This window comes from Plecotus auritus, assembly GCF_963455305.1.
Source record: "Plecotus auritus genome assembly, chromosome: 4".
Lineage (NCBI taxonomy): Eukaryota > Metazoa > Chordata > Mammalia > Chiroptera > Vespertilionidae > Plecotus > Plecotus auritus.
The window spans coordinates 149,681,867-149,692,355 of record NC_137775.1 but is presented as its reverse complement, the minus strand read 5'-3'; the positions used below and the strand labels follow the sequence as shown (position 1 = coordinate 149,692,355).

The following is a 10,489-nucleotide window of genomic DNA, read 5'->3' as shown; positions in this document are numbered from 1 at the left end:
TTAAAAAACTATTGATGTGGGCTATTACTCCTCAGTGTGTTTTGGTCCATCCTTTGGGGACTTGTTTTATGTTCCCTGATGCGAAGCACAAACAGCAAACCTAAATAAAGTGTCCCCCTTTAAATCATGACCACCTAAATGCTTGACCCTTAAAGGGCTGATGAAATATGTGTGATCACTTAGGAAAATGACTGTGGCTCAGCACAGCAGAAGCCAGACTGTGGCAGGGGGATTAAAATGGAGAGGGACCCCTGCAGCGGGGTAATGGCTGCAGAAAGCAGCGGAGGACACCTGAGTCACAGCAAAGAGAGGGGGCTGGTCATGGTGTCCTGTGGCTGAGTGGCTTAGGAGAAGCAAAGTCAAAAATGTAAGGAACAGTCCTCAAGGGAGAGGAGGCTGCGTGCTGGTGATCTGGAGACAGCGATTTCTGCTCAGTGGTGCAGGCTCAAGACCTGTGGTCTTCTCCTTGAAAACTTCCTGTACTTACTCTCCAGGAGGTACTCGGTCCTGAATCAGTAGCTCTGACCTTTGAACCTCAAACGACACAGAAATTGCAACAATCGAATTCACTCTGCCTATAAAGTCAGACCCAGGAGAGCACATTGGACCCTGCTGACATCTTCCCAAGGCGCTGATAGTTTTCATTCCTACAAGCCTGGGTACCTTTGTCTGCTCAGCACTCTCTTTCACGACACCCCGCAGGCAGCCAGGGCCCCAAATCTCCATTTCCTCTGGAGATCATGCTGAAGAGAAGTGTCCAGATGCCACCTAGTGGAGCCAGCTCTTCTCTGCTGAAGCCATCTCTTAAGCCAGTTTGGGCTTAATAAATCTTTATAACACTTCTCCCTTCTCCAACTCTTTGCTCTCCATCTCCTTATCATCGCAAATCCTTTCAGTGGTTTGGGAGAGTAACTCCAGGAAAAGGCGTTAATGCAGTGGTTCTCACCAGGACCACACCTGTGAACCACCGGAAGGCAGGAAGCACCGGCTTTGGCCCCATTCCAGGCCATGAAATTGAATCTCTTGCGATAGAGTCTGAATATTGGGAGTTTTATGGTTGATGTTGTTGTTTTGAACAGTTTTATTAACATTTAATAAACTGTACTTATTTAAGGTGTACTCTTATTTATTTATTTATTTTAATCCTCACTCGAGAATATTTTCTCTATTGCTTTTCAGAGAGTGGAAGAGAGAGGGAAAGACAGAGAAATATCAATGTGAGAGAAACACATAGATTGGTTGCCTCCTGAATGCGCCCTGACCAGGGCCCGGCTGGGAAGGAGCCTGCAACCGAGGTTCATGGCCTTGACTAGAATTGAACCCGTGACCCTTTGGTCCGCAGGCTGACACTCTATACACTGAGCCAAACTGGCTAGGGCAGGTATACTCTTATTTTAAAGTTTAAAGTGGGATAAATGGTGATCAAGGAGACTGACGTGGGGTGGTAAACACACAATACAATATACAGTGGATGTATTGTAGAATTGTACACCTGAAACTTGTATAATTTTATTAACCAACTAGAGGCCCGATGCACGAAATTCATGCAAGGGGCTCGGCCCTCACAGCCCCTCGCAGCCTCGGCTGGCCCTCGCAGCCCTGACAGGCAGGCCCCTGCAGCCCTTGCAGCCCCATCTGACCCTTGCAGCCCCGGCTTCGTCTGGAAGGTCATCCGGATGGTTGTCCGGAAGGATATCTGGACAGTAGTTCTGCTGTTTGGTCTAATTAGCATATTAGCTCTTTATTATATAGGATGTCACCTCAATAAAATTAATAAAAAAGAACATATTATAAAAATTTTTAAAGAAAGGATTTTATTCACTTATATGATAAATACTGTCCCCTACTAAAAAACAATGACATTTGTCATTCAATCTGTTAAACTTAGCTAGAAAATTCATATTCATATCTTTTTTATAGCATATGTTAACATGATATAGGAAGCAGGATGCAAAAATAAATTTAATAGGCATCCTATCTAATAACAGAGCAATTTGTAAATTAACCACCACTCCACCACACCCACAAGCCATGCCCACCAGCCAATCAGGAGCAAGCATGCAAATTAACCCAAACAAGATGGCTGCAGCCACAGAGTGAGTGGAAGGCTTGGAGGAAGCCAAGCTTTCTGCACACCCTGGCAGGCCCAGGCCTCCTCTCCAGGCTACAAAGTTTCAATTATAGAAGATAAATAAATTCCAGATACCAGGGCCTCCGCTTGGGTCGCTGGGGGGTATGACTGGCCTGCAAAACACTACAGGCCCCTTGCCCAGGCCGTCCCACGCCCCAAGGGAACCCCCACCCTGATCTGGGACACCCTTCAGGGCAAACCAGCTGGCCCCCACCCATGCACCAGGCCTCTATCCTATCTAATAAAAGAGTAATATGCAAATTGACCATCACTCCAACACACAAGATGGCTGCCCCCATGTGGACACAAGATGGCCACCACAAGATGGCCACTAGGGGAGGGCAGTTGGGAGGGACCAGGCCTTCAAGGGAGGGCAGTTGTGGGCGATCAGACAAGCAGAAGAGGACAGTTGGGAGGGACCAGGTCTGCAAGGGAGGGCAGTTGGGGGCAATCAGGCCAGCAGGGGAGGGCAGTTGGGAGGGACCAGGCCTGCAAGGGAGGGCAGTTGGGGGTAACCAGGCCGGCAGAGGAGGGAAGTTGGGGGCGACCGGGCCTTCAGGGAAGGGCAGTTGGGGGGGACCCAGGCCTGCAGGGGAGAGCAGTTAGGGGTGACCAGGCCTGCAGGGGAGGGCAGTTAGGGGCCCTCCCCTGCAGGGGAGCAGGGGAGCAGTTAGGCATCAATCAGGCTGTCAGGGGAGTGGTTAGGGGGTGATCAGGCTGGCAGGCAGAAGCGGTTAGGGGCAATCAGGAAGGCAGGCAGGCGAGCAGTTGGGAGCCAGCAGTCCTGGATTGTGAGAGGGATGTCCGACTGCCTGTTTAGGATCGGGCCTAAACGGGCAGTCAGACATCCCTCGAGGGGTCCCAGATTGGAGAGGGTGCAGGCTGGGCTGAGGGACACACACCCCTGTGCACGAATTTCGTGCACCGGGCCTCTAGTTATTAAATAATTTCACACATATGTAGAATCTTGGAAAAATGGTTAAAATTACAGATGAATGTTAAATGTGGACACATGAATATTCCATATACACCAGTGAACTTAATAGAGGATATGTTTTTACTGATCTCTGGTAACCAACTTGCTTTCTGTGAATCTTCAAATACCCATTTCCAAATCTTTCAGCTCCTGGAGAAGGGCTTTCTCTTTTTGAATTTTCTCCAACTGATTTTTTTCCAGCTGTTTCCCAGTTGCTGCTTGTTCTTTCAGTTGTTCGCTTGCTTTCAGTTTCTTCTTTAAGTTCTGGATGTTTTTTGTCTACTTCAGGGTGTCCAGAAGTTGGCTGGGAGATAGTATTTCGTGTTGAGCTCCGTGGGGCAGGAGTAGGTGCCAGATCTAGACTCTTGCCACTTCTTGCTTCCTGCTTTGCGGCTTTCTTAGCTTCATGTTTCCTTTGATTTTTAAGGGCTGTTTTGGATAATAGCTTATTTCCCAGTTGTGGTTTCGTATTCTGCGGTGGTTCCTTCTCATGCAGCTAGGAATTGGTGATTGGTTTATCTCTTAAAGCTGGAGGTCTATAAGCTGGTGCAGCTTTAGTTCTTCACTGGGTACGTCACTTGGAACTGCTTGGAAAGTGACTGTTTTTGCTGGAAATAGTCCATCTGAAAATGGCTGCCAAGAAACCTGCCATAATAACACGTTGGATGGCACACATACTTTGCAAGACGGAGTCAGTATAATGCCAAGTCTGTACCCATGATTAACGCATAACCCGGGAGCACATGTAGCTGTTAAAACATGCTCATTATCTGGGCACCAAGCAAAATATGTAGACTCAGAGGCCACCGGTTTAGAAATGTTTGTAGTTTTTAACATCCCACACTTCTATTTGTCCACTCAGATTTCCACATCTGGAGAGTACTAATATATGTCCGTGAGGGCCTTAGTAGGCTGCATTATGAGGACCAGTTCCAAAGTCAGACACAGGATCACATTTCAAGTTGAAAATTGTCGCTTTGGCAGGCATAAAACCAAAAACAGCACAAAACTCAGCAGACTTAGAATTCCAAACTCCATCATAAATGGGCCATTTTTGGTACTTGCACTACAGCACTTTCTCTGTTTGTTGCAGTATAATGCAGTGTTTGTTCCCCACAGTAGGAAGCTTCTGTCTTATCAACATCTGTACTAGCTATTACCAACACAGCAGTAACGTTTTTATTTATTTTTAAATTTTTATTTATTTTAAAAAATATATATCTTATTGATTTTTTACAGAGAGGAAGGGAGAGGGATAGAGAGTTAGAAAACTGATGAGAGAGAACCATCGATCAGCTGTCTCCTACACACTCCCTACTGTGTAAGTGCCCGCAAGCAAGGTACATGCCCTTGACCAGAATCGAACCTGGGACCCTTAAGTCTGCAGGCCGATGCTCCATCCACTGAGCAAAACCAGTTAGGGCAGCAGTAATGTTTTCATTCCCTGGCATTTTCACCTTACCGGCCTTAAAGAAACTTTTATTAGCTAACGCTGGTCCATCGAAGTTGGGATAATGATATAATTTAACAAATGAAGGTGAACCCTTACTACCTGGAACATAAACAGTCACCTTGTATGGTTGGGGTTCAGGTGACAATACAAAACGATTGATTTTTTTGCAAATGCAATTTATTTGCAATTGTATTGAAATTGTTATTTTCAAAGAAGTGAATTTCATCCTTAACATTTCAGGCACAAATAGTTTCATCTTCGACCAGGATGGATACCAGTTTTGTACATTTTTCTGGATGATAGACTTCAAACACGTCCCAGTTTTCACATCATAAAATTGTAGGGTGGGGAGCACTGTAGTCCCTTGTTAGTGACATTGGTGATATTTATTTTTTCTCCATTGCCCCAGGCAAACAAGGTCTCACCCTTACTAAAGGTATAGACTTTGAAATTTCCCCCACTTTACCTTGGGAACACTGTGCAGGTACAGTCCTTCTGATCCTTGGACTGTTAGGAGCGGCGTGGATGGCACCATCTTGTCCCAGCAAGCAAGGTGAACTCTCTCTTTTTTAAAAAATAATTTCAGAGAGGAAGGGAGAGAGAGAAACATCAATGATGAGAATCATTGATTGGCTGCCTTCTGCATGCCCCCTACTGAGGATCGAGCCCACAACCAGGGCATGTGCCCTTGACCGGAACCAAATCTGGGACCTTTCAGTCTTCAGGCCGACACTCTATCCACTGAGCCAAACCATCGAGGGCGTAAGGTCAACTCTTGTATCCATATAACCATCACTGCACCCAAATGTTTCCCTGTGTCCCTTTCTAGTTCCTCCTACTCACCCCTCCTTAACCCTGCCTCCCACCCCTGCCACTATCACCAGGCAACTACTGACCTAAGATCTCTAACTATAGCTTAGTTTACATTTTCTAAGATTTTATATAAATGGAACCAGAGAGCAGGTACAATTTTTTTTTGTCTAGTGTCTCACTCAACATAATTATTTTTGACATTCACCCTAAAGATGAATTTGAAGTCCAAGGAAACATGAAATACATGGTTTGGGATGAAAAACCCCTGGATGTCAATGCAATCCATTTGATAATCCACACCAAGTTTTACCAGCACCAAATCTCTGTTGGGCAAGTCCTCCTATGAAGAAGGATTGCTTCTAAAGTCATTCCATTTTATCTACTTTCAGGAAGTGCATTCCACAATCATTCACTGTAATGACTTATACTTGATCACTTTCAGTTTTTCTCTGATTCTGTATCCAGACTTTTGTGGTGTCTTTTTGTTTTGTTAACCCTCACCCAAGGATATTTTTCCATTGATTTTTTTTAGAGAGAGTGGAAGGGACGGGGGAGAGACAGAGAAAAACATTGATGTGAGAGAGACACATCAATTGGTTACCTCCTGCACACGCCCGGGACCAGGCCTGGCCGGGAATTGAGCCTGCATCCGAGGTACATACCCTTGACTGGAAGGGAACCCAGGACCCTTTAGTCCGCAGGCCCAACCCTCTATCCAGACTTTATCCAGCCTTTTTTTTTTTTAAATATATTTTATTGATTTTTTACAGAGAGGAAGGGAGAGGGACAGAGAGTTAGAAACATCGATGAGAGAGAAACATCAATCAGCTGCCTCCTGCACACCTCCTACTGGGGATGTGACCGCAACCAAGGTACATGCCCTTGACCGGAATTGAACCTGGGACCCTTCAGTCTGCAGGCTGATGCTCTATCCACTGAGCCAAACCGGTTAGGGCTATCTAGATTTTTTAAGCTGCCATGCTGCGAGCCAAACATTGCATTGTACTGTATTCTGGTAAATACTAACATGAGCTCACCTAATGACTTCCATATATTTCGTCATTAATTATGAATATTGATATTATACTCTAAATTATTAAAATATCAAAACAGCATGATATTGTGACAAATTAATATTCTACAGTTTATGATGAAAAGAGACAACCTCGTGCCTCATCCTACTCCCACCTCACCCCAAGGGAATTTTTTCTGCTGGGCCTGGTAACCTTGAATTCAGAATCTCAGTGTTCCATTTATTTTTCCCCCAAAATCACCCTTCAGTCCCTTGCTGAGGGGTGGGGTGTGGGTGAGTAGCCACTTGTTTGTATGTGGGAGGTGAAAGGAGCTCTGAGGGGTCCAACAACCTCATGTGAGACTTTCTTTTTTTTTTTTTAAATATATTTTATTGATTTGTTACAGAGAGGAAGGAAGAGGGATAGAGAGTTAGAAACATCGATGGGAGAGAAACATCGATCAGCTGCCTCTTGCACACCTCCTACTGGGGATGTGCCCGCAACCAAGGTACACGCCCTTGACTGGAATCGAACCTGGGACCTGTCAGTCCGCAGGCCGACGCTCTATCCACTGAGCCAAACCGGTTAGGGCCTCATGTGAGACTTTCAACGCCCCTTCCCCCTTTCCTATTTCCTACCCATGGCTGCACCCCTTCCTCTGTGGTACCTACTACCTCTGGGGGACTGGGGGAGAAAATGGGCTTCTCATTAGTATTCTTTTCTTTTTTTTTTAATATATGTTTTATTGATTTCTTACAGAGAGGAAGGGAGAAGGATAGTTAGAAACATCAATTGAGAGAGAAACATCGATCAGCTGCCTCCTGCACACCCCACAATGGGGATGTGCTCGCAACCAAGGTACATGCCCTTGACCGGAATCGAACCCGGGACCCTTCAGTCCGCAGGCCGACGCTCTATCCACTGAGCCAAACCGGTCAGGGCTCATTAGTATTCTTTTCAAACTACTTGGTAACTTTCTTCTTTCTGCTAAGACAATTGCACTCCAGTCTGCCATTCACCTTTTGGTCTGTGTGTAAACTTTCAAATTTCAAAGTGCACAGTGAAATGAATGAATCTTAAGCATGCAACCTGATGAACATTTCACCAGTGATTATATTCATTTAACAAGCTCCCAGGTCAAGATACAGAACATTTCCAGCACCAGAAACCTCCCTGGTGCTCTCCCGAAAGGTAACAAACAGCTGTCCTATAAAGCCATCTGTTTGTGTTCATGGCTTTCATTCACCAAGGTTACTTTGAATGCCAATTCATTAATTAAAATGTTGCACAATGCTGGGCTCAGCATGGAGCTGGTGGGAACATCCTCCAAGCCTTTGAAGGTGAGCGCAGACCCTGGGAGCACCTCTCCGTTGCGCCCTTTTGCAGAGAAATTCAGTCCTCTCCTTAATGCTGAGCATCTAATCCATATCAACATTTTCTGTTTATTAGTCAGACAGAACCAAAAGACGTAAAACAATTGCAAACCAAAACAAAAACATGCATCTTGATTCTTTCAAAAATAAAAATAAAGCCCTTGAGTCATGTATTTCCTTCCCATTCAATTATTGACTATAGCCAATCAATAATTTCCCTATTTTGCCTTTTCTCTCTAAAAGTCTCTCCCTGAGCTCCTGTCAGTGGAGCGCGCCGAACCACTTCTGGGTTTGGCGCTGCTCAAATAAATTCTTTAAAATTTTAATATGCCTCAGTTTATCTCTTAGCAGTAAAAAAGGTGACTATCTCCACATAGGTTTGGGTTTTCCTCGCTCTTGCCTCCTCAAGGACCTCACTCGTTGGGGCATTTGTCCTTTCTCCTGCTTCTTGAACCTTTCCCTCCTCTACTGTCCCAGCATATGAACTGTAATCTCTCTTGAAAAACAAAATAAACAACAAAAGCCAAATCCCCCCTAAATGGTATGGCTCAGTTGGTTGGGCATCATCCCAGGTATGGGAAGGTTGCTGGTTCAGTTTGCAGTAAGGAGCGTGCATGTTTCTCTCTCCCCCTCTTCCTTCCTCCATCTCTAAAAATTAATTTTAAAAAATCGTAAAAAAGACACAACCCAACAACAACAAAAGCCAATTCCAGCACTCCGATGTGCCTTTTAACCTCCTTAAGATTTGTCTACACAACTGAATTTCCTTCAAACCATTCCAGTCTGTCCCTGGCTCCTACCACTCCATCATACATGCTTTGCTAAGGTCACTGTAGTGGGTTGAGTAATAATCCCCCAAAAGATATGTTCAAGACCTAACCCTTAGACCTGGGAGTGTGAACCTATTTGGAGAAAAGATGTAATTAAGAATCTTGAAATAAGATGATCCAGGATTTAGGATTGGCCTTAAGTCCAATGAAGGTGTCCTCCTGAGACCCAGGAGAAACACGAGGTAGAAGTCCAGGTGAAGATGGAGGCAGAAATGGGAGTGATGCATCTATAAGCCATGGACTGCTGGCGGTCATGAGAAACTGGAAGAGGCAAGGAAGGATTCTCCTCCAGAGCCCTCAGATGGAATGCAGCCCTGTGCGGTTTTGGATTTCTGGTCTCCAGAATTCTGAGAGAATAAATTTATGTAGTTTTAAGCCACTAAGTTGGGTTAATTTGTTATGGCAGCTTTGGAAACTAATAGTCACCATGGCCTCTGTTGCAAAACCAGACATAATACGATCTACATCTTCCTTTTTTCTTTTTTAAAGGAGCAGGAATCTCCAGCAACACCACAGATACCACAACTTCTCTTTGCTTTTTTTTTTTTTAAATATTTTTATTGATTTCAGAGAGGAAGGGAGAGGGAGAGAGAGATAGAAACATCAATGATGAGCGAGAATCATTGATCGGCTGCCTCCTGCACTCCCCACACTGGGGATTGAGCCTGCAATCCAGGCATGTATCCTTGACCAGAATCGAACCCGGGACCCTTCAGTCCACAGACTGACGCTTATCCATTGAGCCAAACCAGCTAGGGCTACATCTTCCATTTTACAGCAGAATTGGACTCAGTTGATTGTTCCTTTCTTGAAACCTCTGACAGTCCTGGCTTCCAGGGAACCACTTCCTGTTGGGTTCTCTCTTCTCTTTGAGAATGCTTCATCGTAAGAGTCTCTCTTTGCTAATGTTCTGCTTCCACCCAACCTCTAAATGTCTGCTCTTCTCCTTCTACAGTCTCTCAAGTAATCACATCCATACCCGTGGCTCTAAATATCACCCATATACTAACGATTCCCAAATTGATGCCTCCAACTTAGACCTGCTGTTAGCTTCTGTCATGTGTATACCATGACTTCTTGACACATGGTGTTTCATAGCAATCTCATACATGAACATACATGCACAAAACAGAACTTTTGATCTTCATGAAATGGTCCTCCCACCAGGCCCCTAAAAAGCCCGTTCTTCCTCTGGTTTCCCACAGCTGAAGAAATGGCATCTGCACCCAACACAACTGCTCTACCAGGACCTGTATCTAATTCCTAAGCAAGTCTTGTCAATTTACTATGTATCTCAATTTATTGAATCTACTCACTTCTCTCTCTCTCTGCTGCAACCATCCTGGGACCTCACCAACACCTCACCCGGTCTCTTGCAAGAGCATCCAATTCTCCACACAGCAGCTAGAGGATCTTTTTTCTTTTTCTTTCTTTTTTATCTCTTCTTTTTTTCTTTTATAGAGGATCTTTTAACCTATCAGATTATGCCATGTTCCTAAAGCCCTCCAAAGGATTCCTGCTGAATCAAGTGCAAAACCCAAACTCTGAGAGCCTTTTGTGACTTTGTCCTTGCCTCCTGTCCATCTCTCGCCCCCTGCTCCATCCACAGTGGGTCTTCCCTGGGCTCTGGGAACGTACCAAACTTTTTCTTCCTCGGACCATCTCTGCCTGGGATTCTCTCTCCACTGTGCCAGCAGCTGACTTCCTCAGAGAAAACACCCTGACAGCCCTCTCCTCACACACTTTGTCGGTTTCTCCTATTTTCTCTCTCATAGAGTCATAGCATTTGCCGATATCTGTAATTACACATTTGATCGTGTGTTTATTTACTGTCTCTCCCACTGAGCTGCTTGCAGAAAGCAGCTGGGACTCTTGTCTGTTTCTCATCACTAAGCACAGA

The 10,489-nt window shown here is 45.0% G+C and overlaps 1 pseudogene across 1 annotated transcript; it reads right to left on the bottom strand.

Moving 5' to 3' along the window:
* Positions 1–3,227: 3,227 nt before the first annotated feature.
* On the bottom strand, positions 3,228–5,095 carry LOC308246155 (eukaryotic translation initiation factor 2A-like; annotated as a pseudogene). The gene is made up of 3 exons: positions 5,022–5,095; positions 4,565–4,990; positions 3,228–4,306 (listed from the first exon to the last, which is right to left on the bottom strand). The product of its transcript is annotated as a eukaryotic translation initiation factor 2A-like (transcript).
* Between the last annotated feature and the right edge of the window lie 5,394 nt (positions 5,096–10,489).